Below are 27642 nucleotides of genomic sequence, written 5' to 3'. Positions count from 1 at the left end.
TACATAGCAGCCTGGCAGCAGTAAGACTACCACATAGCAGCAGTAAGACTACTACACAGCCTACATAGCAGCCTGGCAGCAGTAAGACTACCACATAGCAGCAGTAAGACTACTACACAGCCTACATAGCAGCCTGGCAGCAGTAAGACTACCACATAGCCTACATAGCAGCAGTAAGACTACCACAGACTACAAAACAACCTGGAAGCAGTAAGACTACCACATAGCCTACATAGCAGCAGTAAGACTACCACAGACTACAAAACAACCTAGCAGCAGTAAGGCTACCACAAAGCCTAAATAGCAGCCTGGCAGCAGTAAGACTACCACATAGCCTACATAGCAGCAGTAAGACTGCCACATATTTTATTTACCTTTATTTAACTAGGCAAGTCAGTTAAGAACAAATTCTTATTTTCAATGACGGCCTAAGAACAGTGGATTAACATAGCCTACATAGCAGATTTATGAGATATATGAGTTCAGAAAACTCAACATTTCCCCCTAAAAAATAGTGTTACTTTTTACGGTCGTATTTAATGAAGGGTAAACAACCTGACATTGGCTAATGAAGTGTAAACAACCTGACATTGGCTAATGAAGTGTAAACAACCTGACATTGGCTAATGAAGAGCAAACAACCTGACATTGGCTAATGAAGAGCAAACAACCTGACATTGGCTAATGAAGGGTAAACATCCTGACATTGGCTAATGAAGAGCAAACAACCTGACATTGGGTAATGAAGTGTAAACAACCTGACAGTGGGTAATGAAGTGTAAACAACCTGACATTGGCTAATGAAGAGTAAACAACCTGACATTGGCTAATGAAGAGCAAACAACCTGACATTGGCTAATGAAGTGTAAACAACCTGACATTGGCTAATGAAGGGTAAACATCCTGACATTGGCTAATGAAGTGTAAACAACCTGACATTGGCTAATGAAGGGTAAACAACCTGACATTGGCTAATGAAGTGTAAACAACCTGGCATTGGCTAATGAAGTGTAAACAACCTGACATTGGCTAATGAAGTGTAAACAACCTGACATTGGCTAATGAAGTGTAAACAACCTGACATTGGCTAATGAAGTGTAAACAACCTGACATTGGCTAATGAAGTGTAAACAACCTGACATTGGCTAATGAAGAGTAAACAACCTGACATTGGCTAATGAAGTGTAAACATCCTGACATTGGCTAATGAAGTGTAAACAACCTGACATTGGCTAATGAAGAGTAAACAACCTGACATTGGCTAATGAAGTGTAAACAACCTGACATTGGCTAATGAAGGGTAAACAACCTGACATTGGCTAATGAAGAGTAAACAACCTGACATTGGCTAATGAAGTGTAAACATCCTGACATTGGCTAATGAAGAGTAAACAACCTGACATTGGCTAATGAAGTGTAAACATCCTGACATTGGCTAATGAAGGGTAAACAACCTGACATTGGCTAATGAAGTGTAAACAACCTGACATTGGGTAATGAAGTGTAAACAATCTGACATTGGGTAATGAAGGGTAAACAACCTGACATTGGCTAATGAAGAGTAAACAACCTGACATTGGCTAATGAAGGGTAAACAACCTGACATTGGCTAATGAAGAGTAAACAACCTGACATTGGCTAATGAAGAGTAAACAAACTGACATTGGCTAATGCAGACTCAGAAAATCGTTTGAAATAAATAAAGCCCATGCAGAACGCGGTAATGAAGGAAAATAATGAGGCATAAAGTACAAAGCCGTTCACGTCTTAATGTGCAGAAAACTTCTCTGACATTTGAGATCTGCCAGAGCTTATGCTTCCTCGCTGTCTGTGTGTGTGTGTCTTTGTGTGTGTGCGTGTGCGTGTGCGTGTGCGTGCGTGTGTGTGTGTGTGTGTGTGTGTGCGTGCGTGCGTGTGTGTGTGTGTGTGTGTGTGTGTGTGTGTGTGTGTGTGTGTGTGTGAGCGCATTGTTCGCTCTGCATAATTGGGTCACCTCAGTGCTGAAACACTATAACAGTCCCTTGATCTGGCGGTTTAGTTGACAAGGAGTCCCAGGGAGCTACGGGGAGAGAAGTACACACACATTTTATTTACCATTGACAGGGGATGTACAGACAAAACTTTTACAAAATAATTATTTGTCTTTGGACAGCATGTGGGAGGGGATTAGAGGAAGGAGGGGAGAGGTTATAATGGGAGATGCTGTTAATTGGTTGATTAGAAGTCCTGGGCTGCATCTCAAAAGTCTACAGTGCTTTCCTCTTCTCATCTCCTTATCTCTTTCTTGCATGCTATTCATCAGGAAATGCAACAACATGTTACAATGTCCACATGAAGCATGAAGTAATGTATTGGACATTCTAAGTTGTACACTAGGAAGGACATGGAATGTCGGTAGAGTCTCTTTCCTTTAAGGTTGCAGTAGTTAGTCGACCCGTAATACCAGACTCATGGCACAGCATATGACTTCTGTTGTAGACAACTTGGCCTGACAGGCCCTGAGTGAAGGTAAGCCCTGAGTGAAGATAGGCCCTGAGTGAACATAGGCCCTGAGTGAAGATAGGCCCTGAGTGAACATAGGCCCTGAGTGAACATAGGCCCTGAGTTAAGATAGGCCCTGAGTTAAGATAGGCCCTGAGTTAAGATAGGCCCTGAGTTAAGATAGGCCCTGAGTTAAGATAGGCCCTGAGTTAAGCGCTCTACTGATTGTAGCAGGCTGATGTCTGTCTGTGTTACTGGTTTTGTGAAGTGTAATCTGTGAAGTGGATCTGTGAATATTGCCAATATATGGCCGTAGATTGGAATAGGGATTGATCATACGTGGTATCTGAGGCCCCTACTCTCCTCTCCTCTCTTTGTACCCAATATTCTGTTATGGGTATGTATCTCCATCTCTCTCCTCTGAGCCCCTTGCTGTGTCAGACAGTGTTATGGGTGCTCCAGCGACATTACAATGATGGATTAAGCCAGATGTTAAAATTGCCTATTTGTGGGAAATTAATAAAGAAAATTGAGGAACTAATTCCTTGACTGCACATCCCTTGTGTTTGTGATTATACACTGAGTGTACAAAACATTAGGAACACCATTCTCTTTCCATGACATAACAGACCAGGTGAATCCAGGTGAAAGCTGTGATCCCTTATTGATTTTACTTGTTAAATCGACTTCAAATCAGTGTAGATGAAGGGGAGGAGTCAGGTTAAAGAAGGATTTTTAAGCTTTGAGGCAATTGAGACATGGATTGCGTTTATGTGCCATTCTGCGTGTGAACAGGCAAGACATACCCCATTCAAGTGCCTTTGAACGGGGTATGGTACTAGGTGCCAGGCGCACACAGGTTTGAGTGTGTCAAGAACTGCAACACTGCTGGGTTTTTCACGCTCAACAGTTTCCCGTGCGTGTCAAGGATGGTCCACCACCCAAAGGACATTCAGCCAACTTTACAAAGCTGTGGGAAGCATTCGAGTCAACATGGGCCAGCATCCCTGTGGAATGCTTTCGACCCCTTGTAAAGTCCATGCCCCAACGAATTAAGGCTGTTCCGAGGCAAACGGGTTGCAACTCAATATTAGGAAGGTGATCCTAATGTTTTGCACCCTCAGTGTATAATGCTGGCTTGAGATGTTCACCCAACACGCTACTGTTCTGACCTGCAAATAGGCCTAAACCGTGGGCCACGCCCCTTCTTTCCTAAAATGGAGCAGCAGAGACACATATTCTAAACACCTGGCTCTGTGGAAAATATACTTCCATATGACCTCACATGTCATGGAAATTACAGAGACACTGGAGCGTCCTTAATGACATTCCATAGAAGAACCCCAATGATTATCTTTAGATTCAAATGTGATCAAAATAAACTGAGCAAAGCAGGAGAACAGTGCTACTGGTCAAAGAGTAAGACGTCATCTACTGTCTTATCCACCATGTTGGATATATGTTTAGATCTGTTAGATATGTGTTGATACATGTAGAAACTGTGTTGCACTGCCAAGCCTGCTCAACTGTAGTATTCTCTTTATAAAACTGTGAGAGACTGTTGATCTGATAAAGTCCTGATAAAGCTGCCTTTACTGTCAATACTACTCGCCAACGTGAAATCATTGGACAATAAATTAGACGAGGTACGACCACGAATATCCTACCAACTGGACATCAAAAACGGTAATATCCTATGTTTCACAGAATCGTGGCTGAATGACAACATGGATATTCAGCTAGCGGGATATACGCTTCACCGGCAAGATAGAACAGCACACTCCGGTAAACAGCTGGCGCACGAAATCTTAGGAATTCTCTAGATTTTGCTCGCCTGAAGTAGTGTATTGTGATAAATTGCAGGCCACACTACTTGTCTAGAGAGTTTTCAGCTATACTTTTCGTGGCTGTTTATTTACCACCACAGACAGATGCTGGCACTAAGACCGCACTCAGTCAGCTGTATAAGGAAATAAGCAAACAGGAACCACTCAGCCAGAGGTGGCACTCCTAGTGGCCGGTGACTTTAATGCAGGGAAACTTAAATCAGTTCTACCAAATTTCTATCAACAAGTGAAATGTGCAACCAGAGGGAAAGAAATGTCTAGATCACCTGTACTCCACACACAGAGAAGCGTACAAAGCTCTCCCTCGCCCTCCATTTGGTAAATCTGACCACAAATCTATCCTTATGATTCCTGCTTACAAGCAAAAATTAAAGCAGGAAGCACCAGTGACTCAGTCTATAAAAAAAGTGATAAGATGAAGCAGATGCTAAACTACAGGACTGTTTTGCTATCACAGACTGGAACATGTTCTGGGATTCTTCCTATGGCATTGAGGTGTACATCACCTCAGTCACTGGCTTTATCAATTAGTGGATCGAGGACATCATCCCCACAGTGACTGTACCTACATACCCCAACCAGAAGCCATGGATTACAAGGAACATTCGCACTGAGCAAAAGGGTAGAGCTGCCGCTTTCAAGGTGCGGGACTCTAACCCGGAAGCTTACAAGCAATCCTGCTATGCCCTGTGAGTAACCATCAAACAGGCAAATAATCAATTCAGGGCTAAGATTGAATCATACTACACCGGCTCCGACGCTCGTCTTATGTGGCAGGGCATGCAAACTATTACAGACTACAATGGGAAGCTTAGCCACGAACTGCACAGTGACACGAGCCTACCAGATGAGCTAAACCACTTCTATGCTCGCTTCGAGGCAAGCAACACAGAGGCATGCATGAGAGCATCAGCTGTTCCGGACGACTGTGTAATCACGCTCTCCATAGCCGACATGAGTAAGACCTTTAAACAGGTCAACATTCACAAGGCTGCGGGGCCAGACGGACTACCAGGACGTGTGCTCCGGGCATGTGCTGACCAATTGGCAGCTGTCTTCGCTAAACATTTTCAACGTGTCCCTGGTTGAGTATGTAATACCAACATGTTTCAAGCAGACCACCATAGTCCCTGTGCCCAAGAACAGAAAGGCAACCTGCCTAAATGACTACAGACCCGTAGCACTCACGTCCGTAGCCATGAAGTGCTTTGAAAGGTTGTTAATGACTCACATCAACACCATTATCCCAGAAATGCTAGACCCACTCCAATTTGCATACCGCCCAAACAGATCCACAGATGATGTAATCTCTATTGCACTTCACACTGCCCTTTCCCACCTGGACAAAAGGAACACTTATGTGAGAATGCTATTCATTGACTACAGCACAGCGTTCAACACCATAGCACCCTCAAAGCTCATCACTAAGATAAGGATCCTGGGACTAAACACCTCCCTCTGCAACTGGATCCTGGACTTCCTGACAGGCCGCCCCCAGCTGATGAGAGTGGGTAGCAACACATCTGCCACGCTGATTCTCAACACTGAAGCTCCCCAACAGTGCATGCTCAGTCCCCTCCTGTACTCCCTGTTCACCCACGACTGCATGGCCAGGCACAACTCCAACACCATCATTAACGATGATGGTGTTGGAGTTGTGCCTGGCCTTGCAGACAAGACAGCCTATAGGGAGGAGGTCAGAGACCTAGACGGGTGGTGCCAGAATAACAACCTATCCCTCAACGTAACCAAGACAAAGGAGATGATTGTGGACTACAGGAAAAGGAGGACGCCGAGCACGCCCCCATTCTCATCGACGGGGCTGTAATGGAGCAGGTTGAGAGCTTCAAATTCCTTGGTGTCCACATCACCAACAAACCAGAATGATCCAAACACACTAAGACAGTCGTGAAGGGCAATACAGAGCATATTTCCATTCAGGAAATTAGAAAGATTTGGCATTGCTCCTGAGATCCTCAAAAGATGCTTCAGCTGCAACATTGAGAGTGGTTGCATCACTGCCTGATTCGGCAATTGCTCGGCCTCTGACCGCAAGGCACTACAGAGCGTAGTGCGTACGGCCCAGTACATCACTGGGGCTAAGCTGCCTGCCATCCAGGACCTCTACCCCAGGCGGGGTCAGAGGAAGGCCCTAAAAATTGTCAAAGACCTCAGCCACCCCAGTCATAGACTGCTCTCTCTATTACCGCATGGCAAGCGGTACTGGAGTGCCAAGTCTAGGACAAAAAGCTTCTCAACAGTTTTTTCCCCCAAACCATAAGACTGCTGAACAGATAATCAAATGGCTACCCAGACGTTTTGCATTGTGTGTACCCCATCCCCTCTTTTTTATGCTGCTGCTACTCTCTGTTTGTCATATATGCATAGTCACTTTAACTATACATTCATGTACATACTACCTCAATTGGCCCGACCAACCAGTGCTCCCACACATTGGCTAACTGACCTATCTGCATTGTGTCCCACCACTCACCACCCTCCTACCCCTCTTTTACACTACTGCTACTCTCTGTTCACCATATTTGCATAGTCACTTTAACCATATCTACATGTACATACTACCTCAATCTGCCTGACTAACCTGTGTCTGTATGTAGCTTCGCTACTATTATAGCCTCACTACTGTATATAGCCTGTCTTTTCACTGTTGTTTTATTTCTTTAATTAAAGTACCTATTGTTCACCTAATACCTTTTTTGTACTATTGGCTAAAGCCTGTAAGGAAGCATTTCGCTGTAAGGTCTACACCTGTTGTATTCGGCGCACGTGACAAATAAACTTTGATTTGATTTGATTATCTTCAAACCCTAATCCCAGAAGAGTATGTTTCCCACAGGCAGTCACGACGGTGTAGTATTCTGTAGTGTGCAGGCCGTGTACTGTCATTGTATTTTAAATGACTGCTGGTAGCTAGCCTGTGCAACTTAACAGGCAGTGGCTTGAGCAGACAGCAGCACCGAAGGAGAGAAGGTAAGAGAGAGAGTGAGAGAGAGAGAGAGTTAGTGGGGAAAGGGGAAAGTCTTGGTTTATTATGTCTCTTAATGGATCCCCATCTGTTAGAAACAAAATAATGAATTCTATTCGCTTCCATCATCCCTTCCCTCCCTCTGCTGAAGGGGCTGAGAGTCGCTGTGAGTCGCACTCATGCTGTTAGAGTCAATTAAAATATTCATCTGTCAAGCTGCTGCTTCTCTACAATACCATGGCTGGGCTGGACTGGTCTGGGCTGATCTGCTCTATCTGAGCCTCTCCACCACGGCTGGCCTGCCTTCTCTCTCTGGGAGATACTCAGTTTGCGTCCCAAATTGCACCCTATTCCCTATCAAGTGCTCTACGGGCCATACGTTCTTTGGTAAAAATAGGGAATATGGGTGTCATTTGGGACCCATCCTGAGACACTCTGAATATGCACTCTCTCCTTCTCACTCAAACACACACTTCTCTCTGTCTCACAGACACCAGACACACTTCCGCCTTCTACCTCTCTCTCTGTCTCACAGACCCGGAAACACTTCCTCCTTCTATCTCTCTCTCTGTCTCACAGACCCGGAAACACTTCCTCCTTCTACCTCTCTCTCTGTCTAACAGACCCGGACACACTTCCTCTTTCTACCTCGCATTCTGTCCCTCTCTCCATTTCTCTCTCACACACACTCGATCTCGCTCTCCTTTTCTCATCCCTCCATCATTCTTCTCTCTATCCTCCAAATGCAATTTAAAACTCACTAAGTCTCCACACTGTCATCGGTTTCACATGAGCTCTTCTCCATTTTAAACACTGAATGAATATTGTTTCTTTTCCATATAGAATCTAGTTAAATGTGAGATCTAGAGGGGAAAAAAGGTGGGGCATCCAACCTATTCTATGTGTGAATCCTTATACCCCGATAAAAGGACCCTAAAATGAAAGATGAAATGGGTATAGCCTCTGCAGTTTTTATTGGCTCCAATTGTGGGAGAAAGGCTCCTATTGCTATAACAACAGCCTAATAAAATTCACCTCCATGCATTTCTATTCCTCCCTAAGAGGATCAGGGAGTGTGCAGTGCAGTTTTCTATATTAAGGATTAGTTCTGGCAATGCTTGATGTGAATGTAGAGCACTGTAGGACGTGGGTCTGCATTCTGACCAGGGGAGAGGTGGAAGATAGGAAGGAAGAGGGGGAAAGTGAGAAGAGATGGAGCAGAGGTGGGAGAGAAGTATGTGGGAAGAGAGGGAAATGATGAGAGGGGGAGAGGTGGGTGTGAGAGAGAAGAGGGATGGGGGATAGGAGAGATGTGTGGTTCAGTTGGTAAGTATGTGACGCTAACAGTGCCAAGGTTCTGGTTTATTGTGGGCTGTTGTTATGACTCTAACCCATGGGTGCCAAACTCTGGCCCGTGGGCCAAATTTGGCCCGCGGGGTAATTATATTTGGCCCGCGAGACAATACCAAATTACTACTAGAGCTGGCCCGCCGGTATTATACAGCGCATTCACCACTAATACTACGAATCCCATAATGCTCTGCTGTTTTCGCGCGCCAATCAGGACAGGACCCAGAAACGCTCTCTCCTCTGTGACAGTAGTCATAGCAACATAGACGCTACAACTGTCAGCGAGCTAACCCTTCCCAAAAATGGCGAAAAGAAAGGCAGAAAACAGGAGCTTTCTGGACAAGTGGGAGGCAGAATATCTGTTTACATATGTAAAAGACAAACCTGTGCATGATGAAGGTTTGTGACCTCGTATGCCCAGAGAAAAAACAAGCATTTTCAAACGTGAGCCTGAGCAGGAACACAGTAGCTGATCGCACATGTGATCTTGCCACCAATCTGTATGACCAGCTGATGGAAAAGGGAAAAGATTTCTCCCTCGCTGTGGATGAGAGCTGCGACGCATCTGATACTGCTCAGCTGTCAGTCTTCATCTGTGGAGTGGACTCAAATCTGTGTGTTACGTTTGAGCTATTAGGATTCAAATCAATGCATGGCACAACCACAGGAAAGGAAATCTTTGAGGAGGTTTCCAAATGTGTAACTGAAATAAAGCTGCCGTGGGATAAACTCGTTGGATTAACGACAGATGGTGCGCCAGCGATGTGCGGTAAAAAGAGTGGACTGGTGGGCATGGTTCGGGAGAAGATGCGGGAAGAGAACTGTGCAGGTGAGCTAACTGTTTACCACTGCATCATACATCAGGAAGCACTGTGTGCCAAAGCCCTAAAGATGGAACATGTTATGACCACAGTAACACAGGTAGTTAACTTTATAAGAGCCAAAGGTCTAAATCACCGCCAGTTTAAATCTTTTCTGGAGGAGTGTGGTTCGGAATACGCAGACGTCCCGTATCACACAGAGGTGAGATGGCTAAGCAGAGGAAAAGTACTGAACAGATGTTTCGAGCTGCGTGAGGAAATATGTCAATTCCTGGAAACCAAAGGGAAGGATACAGCAGAGCTCCGGGAGCAAAAGTTCCTGTGTGAGCTGGCCTTTCTCTGTGACATCTCGAGCCATCTCGATGCGCTGAACCTGCAGCTTCAGGGGCGGATCATCACAGACATGTACGCTGCAGTGAGGGCCTTCAAAACTAAACTGTGCCTGTGGGAGAATCAGATGCTGCAAGGAAACCCTTGCCATTTTCCCTGCTGCCAATCCATAAAAGCGCAGATCTCTACCGCCGTGTTCCCATGCGCACAGTTTGCTGAAAAACTCAGTGTTCTCGCCGCTGAGTTTAGCCGGCGATTTGCCGACTTCGATGCCCAGAAATGCAAGTTTGAACTGCTTAGTAATCCCTTCGCAGTTGATGTGGAAAATGCACCAACCAACATCCAAATGGAGCTGATTGAACTCCAGTGCAACGACACGCTGAAGTCAAAGTATGATGCTGTGGGCGCCGCACAGTTTCCACGGTTCATCCCTGACACAATGCCTCAGCTCCGCACCCAAGCTGCTCAGATGCTCTCCATGTTCGGCAGCACTTATCTATGCGAGCAACTTTTCTCCTCGATGAAGATGACCAAAACAACTCACAGGAGACATCTGACTGATGAACATCTTCGCTCGATACTGAGGATTTCTTCAGCTCAGAGCTTGAGCCCAGACATTGATGAACTAGCATCCAAGAAGAGATGCCAGGTATCTGGCTTGGGCACATCAGATTAGACCAGTGTGCAATAATTAACGTTTTCTTTATGCACTTTTTCTTGCTACAAGGCATGGGCTTGAATGGTTGATTGATTTATTATCATTTTATTTGTAAAATTATTAGCCAGTGGAAAAAGTTTATTTTGGTATTTAAATCAGAAGGCTGCAAATAGAAAAGAGGCATACAATTTTTATTTAAATTTTATTTATTTAATAAATGAATGCCATTGATGTGTTTTTTCATTTGAAATTCGATTTTGCATGTCTCCACTATTAAATTATATATTGTATGGTAATAAGCGATGCTTGTTCCATATTCAATGTTAAAGCAAAACTTGTTTGGGTCCATATTAAAAGGTTAATTTGTTCAATGTTGGCCCGTGACTTTGTTCAGGTTTTACATTTTGGCCCACTGGGTATTTGAGTTTGACACCCCTGCTCTAAGCTAATCCTTGATCTGTTGTTATGACTCTAAGCTAAGCCTTGATTTGTTGTTATGATTCTAAGCTAAGCCTTGATCTGTTGTTATGACTCTAAACTAAGCCTTGATCTGTTGTTATGATTCTAAGCTAAGCCTTGATCTGTTGTTATGATTCTAAGATAAGGCATGATCTGTTGTTATGACTCTTAAGCTAAAGCATGATCTGTTGTTATGACTCTTAAACTAAAGCATGATCTGTTGTTATGACTCTAATCCAAGGCATGATCTGTTGTTATGACTCTTAATAAGGATCTCTTACAGCTTAATGCACAACCAGGGTAGAACCACATACATTGTGGGAAGTAACAAAGTGTTGCATTAGAGGAATATACATCCTTCTCATGACGTCAGAGTTAAAAACCTAAACAAAAGTCTAACTATACTGCAAATGGACAGAGAGAACTCCCCACATTTATATAACTGAGTATAAGATGGTGACTAGTTCTAAGGCTTTAAAAGCTAGACTGAATGACTGAGAATGTGAATGGACGAAGAAGGCATTTGGCAATGAGACTGAAGCAAACTGAACATTTCTCATCTATTTATGTTGAACAATAACGGTAAACGTTGTACCCTTCCGTACCAAATGAATCATACTTGCACTACTTTCTATTCCAATCTGTACACCTCTGAATTTCCTGAGGCCTCTAGGAAGATGTTGTCCTTTTAAAATTAATTTATACCTCCCTTCCCTTTCTCTTAATCAAGTGAGTCTATTAGATGCACCCATCTCCTTGGCAGAACTCCAGGGTTGGATGGTATCCCTCCTGAATTATTGTTGGCTGTGTGGGATTTAGTCGGATCTCTATTACTAGACTCAATCAACAACTCGTTGTAGACTGGGATATTCCATAGTGACCACAAAACAGCTCTTATTTCCTTGCTATTGAAAGGTGGCAAGGACCAACTTGAATGTTCAAACTACAGGCACTTATCGATTTTGAACTGCAATATTAAACTCTTTGTGAAGGTCTTATCAAAATGACTAGATACTTGCATATCATCCTTGGTTAAGCCGGACCAATCTGGATTCATAAAGGGTCAGTTGGCCTTGGAAAACATACACCACCTATTACATATTGAAGACTCCTCTCAACCACAGGCTTATGTTGTCCTCTCACTAGATGTCACAGCAGGTAGCCTGGTGGTTAGAGCATTGGACTAGTAACCGAAAGGTTGCAAGATCAAATCCTGAGCTGATAAGGTGTAGATCTGCCCCTGAACAAGGCAGTTAACCCACTGTTCCAAGGCAGTTATTGAAAATAATAATTTATTCTTAACTGACTTGCCTAGTTAAAAAAAGGTAAAATTCAGAGAAGGCTTTTGACCATGTGGAATGGGAGTATTTATGGGCTGTTTTGGAACTAAATTTATTAGTATGGTCTGTGACCCACTGCCCGTGTCTAGACTGACCATTCCGCCTCCCCAGAGTTTACCCTACAAAGATCCACAAGACAGGGTTGTCCTATGAGTCCCGGTCCATTTGCCATTTCGTTAGAACCGCTAGCCAAGGCCATTAGGAAAAATAATAATCTTGCCTATTAAGATCAGAGAAACAGTCAACCATATGTACCTGTTGGTTGATGTCATCTTACTGGATTTGTCTGATATCTTTAATTTTATACCACACATACTTGACCTCTTTAAACAATTTGGCTCTTTCTCTGGCCGTAAAATCAGATCCAAGTCTATCTTAATGCCTCTAAACCCCACAGCCAAACAAGTCACATTACCCTCTTTATCTATCACTTTAGAAAATATTTACATACTTGGGCATTCAAATTAGATCCGATTTGCAGGTCATGATTAATGAAACTTTCAGTGCAATATTGAATAAAATAAAAAAAGATGTAAGTACATGGTCCCTAGTTCATTTTACTCTTTATGGAAGAGTTTCAGTTATTAAAATGATTGTCTTCCCTTGAATTAATTTCCTGTTCTCAATGCTTCCTCTTCCAACTTCATTCTTTAAGGACATAGATATCATTCCAAATTTCATTTGGAATGGGAAAGGTCCTAGAATTAGCCTCTCCACCATACAACGCCCAAGAAAGCTTGGAAGGCGCTCTCTACCCAACTTTAAACTCTACTTTTGGGCATTTCAGCTCAGGTCACTGAATATTTGTCTTGACTCTTCAACTAATGAACCTTTGCGGAAAATAGAGGAGGCCAAGTCTCCGCAAATTAGAATTTAGGACCTTCCTTCTTCTGGAATAAAGAAAAACTCGGGATATATTTTATGGGATATATTGTAAAAAATACATTGATAGTTTGTTACCGAATCAATAACTATCTCTGCACAACTTTAGTTACAGTTGAAGTCGGAAGTTTACATACACCTTAGCCAAATACATTTAAACTCAGTTTTTCACAATTCCTGACATTTAATCAGAGTAAAAATTCCCTGTCTTAGATCAGTTAGGATCACCACTTTATTTTAAGAATGTGAAATGTCAGAGTAATATTTGAGAGAATGATTTATTTCAGCTTTTATTTCTTTCATCACATTCCCAGTGGGTCAGACGTTTAGATACACTCAATTAGTATTTGGTAGCATTGCCTTTAAATTGTTTAACTTGGGTCAAATGTTTTGGGTAGCCTTCCACAAGCTTCCCACAATAAGTTGGGTGAATTTTGGCCCATTCCTCCTGACAGAGCTGGTGTAACTGAGTCAGGTTTGTAGGCCTCCTTGCTCGCACAAGCTTTTTCAGTTCTGCCCACAAATGTTCTGTAGGATGAGGTCAGAGCTTTGTGATGGCCACTCCAATACCTTTACTTTGTTGTCCTTAAGCTGTTTTGCCACAACTTTGGAAGTATGCATGGGTTCATTGTCCATTTGGAAGACCCATTTGCGACCAAGCTTTAACTTCTTGACTGATGTCTTGAGATGTTGCTTCAAAATATCCAGATAATTTTCCTGCCATCTATTTTGTGAAGTGCACCAGTCCCTCCTGCAGCAAAACAAAACACCCCCACAACATGATGCTGCCACCCCCTTGCTTCACAGTTGGGATGGTGTTCTTCGGCTTAAATGCATCCCCCTTTTTCCTCCAAACATAATGATGGTCATTATGGCCAAACAGTTCTATTTTGTTTCTTCAGACCAGAGGACATTTCTCCAAAAAGTATGATCTTTGTCACCATGTGCAGTTGCAAACTGTAGTCTGGCTCTTTTATGGTGGTTTTGGAGCTGTGGCTTCTTCCTTGCTGAGCAGCCTTTCAGTTTATGTCGATATATGACTCGTTTTACTGTGGATATAGACGCTTTTGTACCTGTTTCCTCCAGCATCTTCACAAGGTCCTTTGCTGTTGTTCTGGGATTGATTTGCACTTTACGCACCAAAGTACGTTCATCTCTAGGAGACAGAATGCGTCTCCTTCCTGAGCGGTATGATGGCTGCGTGGTCCCATGGTTTTGTACTTGCGTACTATTGTTTGTACAGATGAACGTGGTACCTTCAGGCATTTGGAAATTGCTCCCAAGGATGAACCAGACTTGTGGAGGTCTACAATTTTTTTCTGAGGTCTTGGCTGATTTATTTAGATTTTCCCATGATGTCAAGCAAAGAGGCACTGAGTTTGAAGGTAGGCCTTGAAATACATCCACAGGTACACCTGAAATGACGTCAATTAGCCTATCAGAAGCTTCTAAAGCCGTGACATAATTTTCTGGAATTTTCCAAGCTGTTTAAAGGCACAACTTAGTGTACGTAAACTTCTGACCCACTGGAATTGTGATATAGTGAATTATCAGTGAAATAATCTATCTCTAAACAATTGTTGGAAAAGCTTCTTGTGTCATGCACAAAGTAGATGTCCTAACCAACTTGTCAAAACTATAGTTTGTTAACAAGAAATGTGTGTGTATGTAAGTGTATGTAAACCTCTGACTTCAACTGTATCTCTTATTTTGAATAACACATTTATTTTATCTGGCTCTATGCCCTTCACATTACCTTCTTGGTAAAGCCTTCATGTTTTGAAGGATATCTTCAATCTGCAAGGGTTTGGTACCTTTCAAGATCTGAAAGAGTCATATTTTCTCCCTTGTTCTCCCAGTGTTTTTATTGTATTTTTTAAATCTCAGACTGAAAACCTACAGGGTACCATGGGACACCAAACCAGGCTCCCACTCTTTATTGAAATTATTTTCATGTCCAGGGAAAGCCTGAATGGTGTCCTCACTGTATGATAGGTTAGTGACTCACAATATAAACATTTACATGATATGGAGGTATGGGTAAGGGACCGACAAAGGGCAGGGTTTGAATGGTGTTGGGACCACAATATGGGGCAATATTTTTGTCTCTTAACAGCCTCACCCATCAATTTATTCATTTCAAATTTGCTCATAGGTTTTAATTGACCCCAGAGTGAAGTTTCAAGGTAAAGCTTGTGGATAGTGAGTCATGTAATACATCCAATCTGAGGTTGGGAATTATATGAGTATGTTTTGGAGCTGTATATCGTTGAAGTGTCTTTGGGTTCATGTTGTTAATGTTTTAAATGTTATTCTTGGCAGGAGCCTACCGATTTGTCCATCACTCCTCCTGCTGGGTTGTAGCCCTAGCATTTTATTCTCTTATTAAGAGAGATGGATTGTTATGGTTTCTATAACCGCAGGCCTAAAAAATATTCAAAGGAGTTGGTTTGAAGCAGGTTTTGCCCTTTGCAGATTTTGGTTGCGTGTGTACTTGTTTTTTAAGTATATGTTGCTTGTGTACTTATGTCCCACTTGCAAAAACGAAACTTCTTACGACTAGATGTCGACACCTATCGACATCTTCCGGCAAAATTGGAGGGTGAATAAATTCAAATAAAAAATCTGAACGATTATGGATATTAAACATTGAGGTACATACAAGTGTCTTATATTGGTTAAAAGCTTAAATTTGTATTAATCTAACTGCATTGTCCGATTTACAATAGGCTTTACAGCGAAATCATGCCATGCGATTGTTTGAGGACGTTGCCCCACCTCAAAATATTTTTCAACCAGCACAGGTTTCATAAATTCAGAAATAGCAATTAAATATTCAGTTACCTTTTGAAAATCTTCCTCTGATTTGCAATCCAAATGTCATGAGCTTAGTTATCTTTGTTTTCTTTATTATTTTGGTTAGGTCAGGGTGTGACGAGGGTGTTTTTTAATTGTCTAGGTTTTTTTGTATGTCCAGGTTTTTTTGTAAGTCTAGGTGTTTACATGTCTATGGTTGCCAAGATTGGTTCTCAATCAGAGGCATTTGTTTATCGTTGTCTCTGATTGGGGACCATATTTAGGTAGCCATATTCCTTGGGTGTTTGTGGGTTCTTATTCTATGTTTAGTTGCCTGTCTGCACTAGCCATATTAGCGTCACGGTTTGTTTTGTTCGTTTTGTTCAGTGTTCATTCTTTAATAAAGAGGAATGTACACTTATCATGCTGCATCTTGGTCTCCTCCTTACAACGACCGTGACACCAAAGGGTCCCAGCTACAACATGTAGTGTCGTTTGTTAGATAGAATCCTTCTTTATATCCCAAAAAGTCTGTTTAGTTGGTGCCATCGATTTGAGTAATCCACTCGTTCAACATGCAGAGAAAGGAATCCAAAAAGCTACCGCTAAGCTTTGTTAAAGCAACTCAAAATACATTTCTATTTAATCCTCAGGTACACTAAAATGTAAATAAACTATAATAGTCCTTAAGGAAAGAAGTATGTTCCATAGGAAAGCGATATTAGCAGGTGCACGTCCTCTACATCGTGCACGCACAGACTGATTTCCAACTCTGACACGGAATCCAAACCGGCTGTGCGAGTGCGCCATCGTGCATAAATGTATTTTTCCCCCCACACCATACGTGATCACAACATGCAGGTTAAAATATCAAAATAAACCCTGAACCAATTTTCTATTTTATTTTTATTTATTTAACCTTTATTTAACCAGGAAGGGCTCATTGAGATTTAAAATCACTTTTTCAAGAGCGTCCTGGCCAAGATAGGCAGCACCAAGTCATTACAAACATTACAGACAAACAACATGAAAAACTACAAGTAATCTAGTAAAAACCATAGAACTCACAAGAGTATAACAAAATCATAAACATCTAATTAAAAACATTGACAGGTCAGGGAATCAGTCTCAAGATCATTCATTAGTGATTTAAAAATACCAATCGGGACAAGTTCTTCCAGTTTAAAAGTATTATGTAAGGCGTTCCAAGACAATGGCGCAGAGTACATAAAAGCCCTTTAACCAAATTCAGTTCGGACATTTGGAACAGTTAGCAGGACAAAGTCCAGCAAACGAAGAGAGTACCCACCACATTTCTGAACAATAAAAATGCCCAAATAAAAAGGTAGTAAACCCAAAATGGCTTTGTAAATAAAAGTATACCAGTGACTGAGCCTATGAGTGACTAGAGAAGGTCAGCCAACCCTGGTATACAAAGTGCAGTGGTGCGTAAGGGTTTTGCAGATTAAAATCAATCTCAAAGTGCCATTAATTATATTGATTTGAGGACAGGTCGAAAAGTATTAAACATTTATGGCAATTTAGCTAGCTAGCTAGCTGCACTTGCTAGCTAATTTGCTCTATTTAGCTAGCTTGCTGTTGTTGTTAGCTAATTTGTCCTGGGATATAAACATTGAGTTGTTATTTTACCTGAAAAGCACAAGGTCTTTTACTCCACAAATGAATCCACATATAATATGGTCAAACAAATTGTTTCTAGTAATCTCTTCTCCTTCCAGGCTTTTTCTTCTCTTGACTTTATATCTCCCTCACTAGCTTTAAGCACCAGCTGTCAGAGTAGCTCACAGATTACTGTACCTGTACATAGCCCATCTATAATTTAGCCCAAACAACTACCTCTTTCCCTACTGTACTTATTTTATTTTATTTATTTATTTATTTTGCTGCTTTGCACCCCATTATTTGTATTTCTGCTTTGCACATTCTTCCACTGCAAATCTACCATTCCAGTGTTTTTCTTGCTATATTTTATTTACTTTGCCACCATGGCCTTTTTTTTGCCTTTACCCACGTGAGTATAACCAAGAAGGAGATGGCACGTGGGTACCTGCTCCTATAAACTAATGAGGAGATGGGAGAGGCAGGACTTGCAGGACTTGCACCCACACTGCGCGGGCAGTGTGGGTGCAATAATTGAACAATAGAGATTTCTACATGTATTTTGCAACTAAAACTAAAACTCATTTTTCTTCCTTGTTTTGGAAGAAACAAGCCTGAAACCTTGAACAAAGACTGTTGACATCTAGTGGAAGCCATAGGAGTTGCAATCTGGGAGCTGGATTTGATTATGCCCCTATACTCTCCGTTGTAAGAGCATGGGCTTTCAAAAATAAAAATTCAGGTTGGTTTTTCTTTGTATTTTCTCCTAATATATCTATTGTGTTATAATCTCATACATTATTTTAACATTTATACAAACTTCAAAGTGTTTTCTATCCAATGGTACCAATTATATGCATATCCTGGCTTCTGGGCCTGAGTAACAGGCAGTTTACTTTGGGCACGTCAGAAAGGAAGGAAGTGGAGAAAAATAGACGCTAGCCTGAAGAAGTTTTAACCTCTACAGGATTGTAGAGGTTATTTTAGTGATCTTAGCAATTCTACCAAATTTCCATCAACATGTTAAACATGCAACCAGAGGTGAAAAAAATCTAGATCACCTGTACTCCACACACAGAGACACGTACAAAGCTCTCCCTCGCCCTCCATTATGTAAATCCGACCACAACTCTATCCTCCTGATTCCTGCTTACAAGACAAAAATTAAAGCAGGAAGCACCAGTGACCCGGTCTAAAAAAAAGTTGTCAGATGAAGCAGATGCTAAACTACAGAACTGTTTTGCTATCACAGACTGGAACATGTTCCGGGATTCTTCCGATGGCATTGAGGAATACATCACATCAGTCACTGGATTTATCAATAAGTGCATCAAGGACGTCGTCCTCACAGTGACTGTACGTACATACCCCAGCCAGAAGCCATGGATTACAGGCAACATTCGCACTGAGCTAAAGGGTAGAGCTGCCGCTTTCAAGGTCTCTAACCCGGAAGCTTACAAGAGATCCTGCTATGCCTTGCGATGAACCATTAAACAGGCAAAGCGTCAATACAGGACTAAGATTGAATCATACTACACCGGCTCCGACCGTCGTCCTGCGTGGCAGGGCTTGCAAACTATTACAGACTACAAAGGGAAGCACAGCCGCAAGCTGCCCAGTGACACGAGCCTACCAGACGAGCTAAATCACTTCTATGCTTGCTTCCAGTCAAGCAACACTGAGGCATGCATGAAAGCACCAGCTGTTCCGGACAACTGTGTGATCACGCTCTCCATAGCCTACGTGAGTAAGACCTTTAAACAGGTCAACATACACAAGGCTGCGGGGCCAGACGGGGACGTGTGCTCCGGGCATGTGCTGACCAATTGTCAGGTGGCTTCACTGACATTTTCAACATGTCCCTGATTGAGTCTGTAATACCAACATGTTTCAAGCAGACCACCAGAGTCCCTGTGCCCAAGAACAGAAAGGTAACCTGTCTAAATGACTACAGACCCGTAGCACTCACGTCCGTTGCCATGAAGTGCTTTGAAAGGTTGGTAATGACTCACATCAACACCATTATGCCAGAAACCCTAGACCCACTCCAATTTGCATATTGCCTAAACAGATCCACAGATGATGCAATCTCTATTGCACTCCACACTGCCCTTTCCCACCTGGACAAAAGGAACACTTATGTGAGAATGCTATTCATTGACTACAGCTCAGCGTTCAACACCATAGTACCCTCAAAGCTCATCACTAAGATAAGGATCCTGGGACTAAACACCTCCCTCTGCAACTGGATCCTGGACTTCCTGACAGGCTACCCCCAGGTGGTGGGGGTAGGTTGCAACACATCGGCCACGCTGATCCTTAACATTGGAGCTCCCCAAGGGTGTGTGATCAGTCCCCTCCTGCACGACTCCAACACCATCATTAAGTTTGCAGAAGACACAACAGTTGTAGGCCTGATCACCGACAACAAGACAACCTATAGGGAGGAGGTCAGAGACCTGGCCGGGTGGTGCCAGAATAACAACCTATCCCTGAATGTAACCAAGACTAAGGAGATGATTGTTGACTACAGGAAACGGAGGACCGAGCACGCCCCCATTCTCAACGACGGGGCTGTAGTGGAGCAGGTTGAGAGCTTCAAATTCCTTGGTGTCCACATCAACAATAAACTAGAATGATCCAAACACACCAAGACAGTCGTGAAGAGGGCATGACAAAGCCTATTCCCCCTCAGGGTCCTCAGATCCTCAAAATGTTCTATAGACGCATACTGACTGGTTGCATCACTGCCACAGAGGGTAGTGTGTACGGCCCAGTACATCACTGGGGCTTAGATGCCTGCCATCCAGGACCTCTACACCAGGCGGTGTCAGAGGAAGGCCCTAAAATTTGTCAAAGACCCCAGCCACCCCAGTCATAGACTGCTCTCTCCACTACAGCATGGCAAGCGGTACCGGTCTCAGCAGACAAAACATTACAAACAGCTAGCAGCAAAGTAGATTGGTCACGAAAGTCAGAAAAGCATTACAATTAATCCCTTACCTTTGATGATCTTCGTATGTTTGCACTCACAAGACTCCCCGTTACACAATAAATGTTTGTTTTGTTCGATAAATATTATTTTTATATCCAAAAACCTCCATTTGGTTGGCGCGTTTTGTTTAGTAATCCACAGGCTCTTGCAGGTCACGACGGGCAGACGAAAATTCCAAATAGTATCCGTAAAGTTCGTATAAACATGTCAAACGTTTTTATAATCAATCATCAGGTTGTTTTTACAATAAATAATCGATAATATTTAAACCGGACGGGAGCCTTTTCAATAGGAGAGAGAGAGAAAAGGTCTTGCTCCAAGTGCTCGCTCATGCACAAATCTGGGGACACCTAGCTATCCACTGACGCGATGTGATCATTCTGGCTCATTTTTCAGAATAAAAGCCTGAAACTATGTCTAAAGACTGTTCACACCATGGGGAAGCCATAGGGAAAGGAATCTGGTTGATATCTCTTTAAATGGAGGATAGGCTTGCGATGGAAAAGAGAGGTTTCAGAATAACAGCACTTCCTGGTGGATTTTCCTCAGGTTTTCGCCTGCAATATCAGTTCTGTTATACTCACAGACAATATTTTGACAGTTTTGGAAACTTTAGAGTCTTTTCCATCCTACTCTGTCAATTACATGCATATTCTAGCTTCTGGGCCTGAGAAATAGGAAGTTTACATTGGGCACGTTTTTCCATCCAAACATCAAAATACTGCCCCCTAGTCTCAAGAGGTTTTAATACACCAATTAGGCACATTTGGGCATTCTTGACACAAACTTTTGAACAGGAATGCAACGGTTCATTGGATCAGTCTAAAATGTTGCACATACACTGCTGCCATCTAGTGGCCAAAATCGAAATTGCGCCTGTGCTGGAATAATACATTATGGCCTTTCTCTTGCATTTCAAAGATGATGGATCTAATGTGTTATATTCTCTTAAATTCATTTCACATTTCCACATACTTCAAAATGTTTCCTTTCAAATGGTATCAAGAATATGCATATCCGTGCTTCAGGTCTGGAGCTACAGGCAGTTAGATTTGGGTATGTCATTTTAGGCGAGAAAAAAAAGAAGAAAAAAAGAAGGGGAAAAAAGTGTCCAATCCTTAATAACTTCTGATGGCTGAGGGCAGTATTGAGTAGCTTGGATGAATAAGGTGCCCAGAGTAAACTGCCTGCTACTCAGGCCCAGTTGCTAATATATGCATATTATTAATAGATTTGGATAGAAAACACTCTGAAGTTTCTAAAACTGTTTGAATGATGTCTGTGAGTATAACAGAACTCATATGGAAGGCAAAAACCTGAGAAAAAATCCAACGAGGAAGTGGGAAATCTGGGGTTTGTAGTTTTTCAAGTCATTGCCTATCGAATATATAGTGTCTATGGGGTCATATTGCACTTCCTAAGGCATCCACTAGATGCCAACAGTCTTTAGAACCTTTGTTGAGGCTTCTACTGTGAAGGAGGAGGGAATGAGGGCTGATTGAGTAAGGGCTCTGCCAGAGTTGCATTTCTACAGACAAAGGAATTCCCCGGTTGAAACATTATTGAAGATTAATGATAAAAAAACATCCTAAAGATTGATTCTATACTTCATTTGACATGTTTCTACGAACTGTAATATGACTTTTCGTCTGAACTTTCGCCTGAACTTGCCCGCTCCTCATGAATTTGGATTGTGTACTAAACGCGCAAACAAAAAGGAGGTATTTGGACCTAAATGATGGACTTTTTTAAACAAAACAAACATTTCTCGTGGAACTAGGATTCCTGGGAGTGCATTCTGATGAAGATCAAAAAAGGTAAGTGAATATTTATAATGCTATTTCTAACTTCCATTGAGATTTAACACTGACAGGAGATTTACGATATCTTTGGGTGATACCGCATTCTAGAGCATGAGTTAATGTTTCTGTACTTGGGTACCAGGGGAAGATTGCTCCAGTATGGAGTTGGGGGCCCAGGCCCTGGTCTCTACACAATGAGGACAGTATTTACAGCAGATACTGTTTGCTGTGAATTATAAGTATCTTTCATACAATCTTAACCTTGTAACCCATTCCATACATCTGTTGTGTGTCATGTAGACTGAAGGATGACGGACTTTACTATAAAATGCTGTGGCTCAAACCAGTTTGTTGAGTTCTCAGTGATCCCTTCCAGGGGTGATTACCGACCAGCTCCATTACTGCAGTAATTAAATAATAAAGTTGGATTGTTTTGAAGAAATCTAAAAGTCTCTCCTTTAAATTACAATAATTCCACCACAACGTGATTTCAGGCAAAAATTGAAAAAAAGGGTCCGATCCTTAGGGATAGGCAACGGGACAGCTGTAAATCATGCAGTGCCTTGTGTCACAATCGCAGATTTTAGAGAAACAACAAATGCCGGTACATATAAGTGTATTATATTGGCTGAAAGCTTAAATTCTTGTTAAAATAACTGCACTGTCCAATTTAAAGTAGCTATTTCTGAGAAATATTGCCATGCTATTGTTTGAGGAGAGCTTCTGACAACAAAACACTTTTTTCACCGCGATAGGTTTGATAAAATCACCTCTGAAGGTGAAATGTGTGCTTACATTCTGAAATCTTGCTCTGATTTATCATCCAAAGGGTCCCAGAGATAACATGAAGTGGTGTTTTGTTAGATGAAATCCTTTTTAATATCCTAAAAAGGTCCAAATAGCATGCACGGTCGATTTTGCATTTTCACTCATTCAATTTGCAAAGAAAGGAATAATCTGTGACAATATAACCCTAAACGTTGTTTCCAGCAGTCAAATCACATTCTTCAGAGATGCTAGAACGTAACCAGACTTTACTATATTGTTAGGGGTGTAGTATATCCTATAGGTGTTACGGTTTTCTTGTGTCGAAGGAGAGGTGGACCAAAATGCAGCGTGGTTATCCTCATACATCTTTAATAAAGATAATGACGATACAACACAAAACAATAAACGTAACGTGAAAAACCGAAACAGCCCTATCTGGTGCAAACAAACACAGAGACAGGAACAATCACCCACGAAACACTCCAAGAATATGGCTGCCTAAATATGGTTCCCAATCAGAGACAACGATAAACACCTGCCTCTGATTGAGAACCACTCCAGGCAACCATAGACTTCTCTAGACAACCCCACTAACCACAATCCCAATACCTACAAAAACCCCAAGACAAAACACACCACATAAATAACCCATGTCACACCCTGGCCTGACCAAAATAATAAAGAAAACATAAAATACTAAGACCAGGGCGTGACAGAACCCCCCCTCCCCCAAGGTGTGGACTCCCGGCCGCACACCTAAACCCATAGGGGAGGGTCTGGGTGGGCGTCTGTCCACAGTGGCGGCTTCGGCGCAGGACGTGGACCCCACTCCAACAAAGTCTTAGTCCGCTTAATACGCGTCCTTAGATATGCGCCCCTCGCCGCCAACCTTGGCCTAGTAACCCTAACCAAGGGCCCCACTGGACTGAGGGGCAGCTCCGGACTGAGGGACAGCTCGGGACTGAGGGGTAGCTCGGGACTGAGGGGTAGCTCGGGACTGAGAGGAAGCTCAGGACTGAGAGGAAGCTCAGGACTGAGAGGAAGCTCAGGCAGGTTGATGGCTCTGGCAGATCCTGGCTGGCTGGTGGTTCTGGCAGATCCTTGGTGATTGGTGGTTCCGGCAGATCCTGGCTGACTGGCGGATCCTGGCTGAATGGCGGATCCTGGCTGAATGGCGGATCCTGGCTGACTGGCGAATCTGGAAGATCCTGGCTGACTGGCGGATCCTGGCAGACTGGCGGCTCTGGCTGCTCCATGCTGACTGGCGGCTCTGGCTGCTCCATGTAGACTGGCAGCTCTGGCAGCTCCTTGCAGACTGGCAGCTCTGGCAGCTGCTTACAGACTGGCAGCTCTGGCAGCTCCTTGCAGACTGGCAGCTCTGGCAGCTCCTTGCAGACTGGCAGCTCTGGCAGCTCCTTGCAGACTGGAAGCTCCTTGCAGACTGACAGCTCCTTGCAGACTGACAGCTCCTTGCAGACTGACAGCTCTGGCGGCTCCTTGCAGACTGACAGCTCTGGCAGCGCTGAACAGGCGGGAGACTCCGGCAGCGCTGAACAGGCGGGAGACTCTGGCAGCGCTGGAGAGGAGGAAGGCTCTGGCAGCGCTGGACAGGCAAAGCGCACTGTAGGCCTGGTGCGTGGTGCTGGCACTGGTGGTACTGGGCCGAGGACACGCACAGGAAGCCTGGTGCGGGGAGCTGCCACCGGAGGGCTGGTGTGTGGAGGTGGCACTGGATGGACCGGACCGTGAAGGCGTACTGGAGATCTTGAGAGCAGGGCTGGCACCAACCGCCCTGGCTGGATCTTCACCCTAGCCCGGCAGATGTGAGGAGCTGAGATGTAGTGTACCGGGCTAAGCACGCGTACTGGGGACACCGTGCGTTCCACCGCATAACACGGTGCCTGACCAGTACCACGCCCGCCACGGTTAGCACTGCTATGTGCACTGTAGCGCTGAGCTGGCACAGGACGTGCAAGGCTAGCGAGGTGCACAGGAGGCCTGGTGCGTGAGGCTGGCACAATCTTCACCAGCCGACTAGAACGCACCTCAGGACGAGTATGGAGAGCTGACCCAGGTGCCATCAAATCCCCGACACGCTCCGTCGGACGAATTCCGTGCCTCATGCACCAACACAGCAACTCCCTCATAACTCTCTCCTCCAATTTCCCCATTAACTCCTTCACAGTCTCTGTTTCGCTCACCTCCAACACCGGCTCTGGTTTCCTCCTTGGCTCCTTACGATAAACAGGGGGAGTTGGCTCAGGTCTGACTCCTGACTGCCACACTCTCCCCCCAATACATTTTTGGGGCTGACTCTTGGGCTTCCATCCACGCCGCCGTGTTCGTCTCTCCAACTCCATTCTCCTATAACCCTCCTCGCACTGCTCCAGCGAATCCCAGGACGGCTCCGGCACTCTCCCTGGCTCGACCGCCCACCTGTCTATTTCCTCTAAAGTCGTATAGTCCATACTTCGCTGCTCCTGCTGCCACTGCCTGTCACCACGCCGCTTGGTCCTTTTGTGGTGGGTGATTCTGTTACGGTTTTCTTGTGTCGAAGGAGAGGAGGACCAAAATGCAGCGTGGTTATCTTTATACATCTTTAATAAAGATAATGACGATACAATACAAAACAATAAATGTAATGTGAAAAACCGAAACAGCCCTATCTGGTGCAAACAAACACAGAGACAGGAACAATCACCCACGAAACACTCCAAGAATATGGCTGCCTAAATATGGTTCCCAATCAGAGACAACGATAAACACCTGCCTCTGATTGAGAACCACTCCAGGCAACCATAGACTAGACAACCCCACTAACCACAATCCCAATACCTACAAAAACCCCAAGACAAAACACACCACATAATAAACCCATGTCACACCCTGGCCTGACCAAAATAATAAAGAAAACACGAAATACTAAGACCAGGGTGTGACAATAGGACACAAAATTTGATCAGAGAGTGACGCCTTCATGGCACACTGATGACGCAGGCGGTCTTTGTTTGTTCAACTGTAACTTTGTCAAATAAGAACCAATCGGGTGCTAGCTAGATAGCCAATGAGCTGGGCTTTATGGGAGACCATTATTTGTCACAAAATGTAGCTGCTAACCTTGTGTGACAGCAAGCCTTTTCCTTTTGGACAAAAATGATAAGAATATGGAGGGTTATGAAAACTGGGTGTATTGTAAATGTTGAACTTATAATATAGCTACTAATACTGGAACATATTTGACGATATTCTTGTAGAAAAATGCAATGTGAATGTAAATGTCTCCTTCACGATTTGCCCAAATGTACCTGGGTAACTTCACACTAAATGTTATGTAGTTTTCCCATACTTCAAGTTATCCATCATCTCATACACTGCTGCCATCTTGTGGACACCATCGGCATTACAAATAGAGTGATGACTAGATGTGGGACCTTTCTGTTGCATTTCATAGATGGTGGTAGAAAAAAATAAAAACAGTTGTTTTTTTCTGATCTATTGTGCTACATTGAATTCACAGTTCTACAAACTTCAAAGTGTTTCCTTTCAAATGGTACCAAGAAAATGCATATCCTTGCTTCAGGGACTGAGCTACAGGCAGTTAGATTTGGGTATGTCATTTTAGGTGAACATTTAAAAAAAGGGGGCTATCCCTAAGAAGATTTAAGAGGTTTTAAGGCCATGTAGTCACTATCATTGCTGTCACACTACATTTCAGAATAAACCATAGTCACCACAGTCATTGTCTATCTCAGAGTCATATCTTGACTACAAAAGCTGTCGGTTAGACCGTCCCATATGCCCACGGTCAGTAATATGGGAAACCTATATTAGCCAGCCTATCCTAGGGACTACAGGGACGCTAACCTGTATTAACCAGCCTATCCTATGGACTACAGGGATGCTAACCTGTATTAGCCAGCCTATCCTACTGACTACAGGGACGGTAACCTGTATTAACCAGCATATCCTAGGGACAACATGGAAGCTAACCTGTATTAGCCAGCCTATTCTATGGCCTACAGGGATGCTAACCTGTATCAGCCAGCCTATCCTATGGACTACAGGGACGCTACCCTGTATTAGCCAGCCTATCCTATGGACTACAGGGACGCTAACCTGTATTAGCCAGCCTATCCTATGGACTACAGGGACGCTAAACTGTATTAGCCAGCCTATCCTATGGACTACAGGGACGCTAACCTGTATTAGCCAGCCTATCCTATGGACTATAGGGACGCTAACCTGTATTAGCCAGCCTATCCTACTGACTACAGGGACGGTACCTGTATTAACCAGCATATCTTAGGGACAACATGGAAGCTAACCTGTATTAGCCAGCCTATTCTATGGACTACAGGGATGCTAACCAGTATTAGCCAGCTTATCCTAGGGACTACAGGGACGCTAACCTGTATTAGCCAGCCTATCCTATGGACTACAGGGATGCTAACCTGTATTAGCCAGCCTATCCTACTGACTACAGGGACGGTAACCTGTATTAACCAGC

Source organism: Oncorhynchus kisutch, linkage group LG21 (assembly GCF_002021735.2).
Source record: "Oncorhynchus kisutch isolate 150728-3 linkage group LG21, Okis_V2, whole genome shotgun sequence".
NCBI lineage: Eukaryota > Metazoa > Chordata > Actinopteri > Salmoniformes > Salmonidae > Oncorhynchus > Oncorhynchus kisutch.
Note: the sequence above shows the minus strand (reverse complement) of the source record.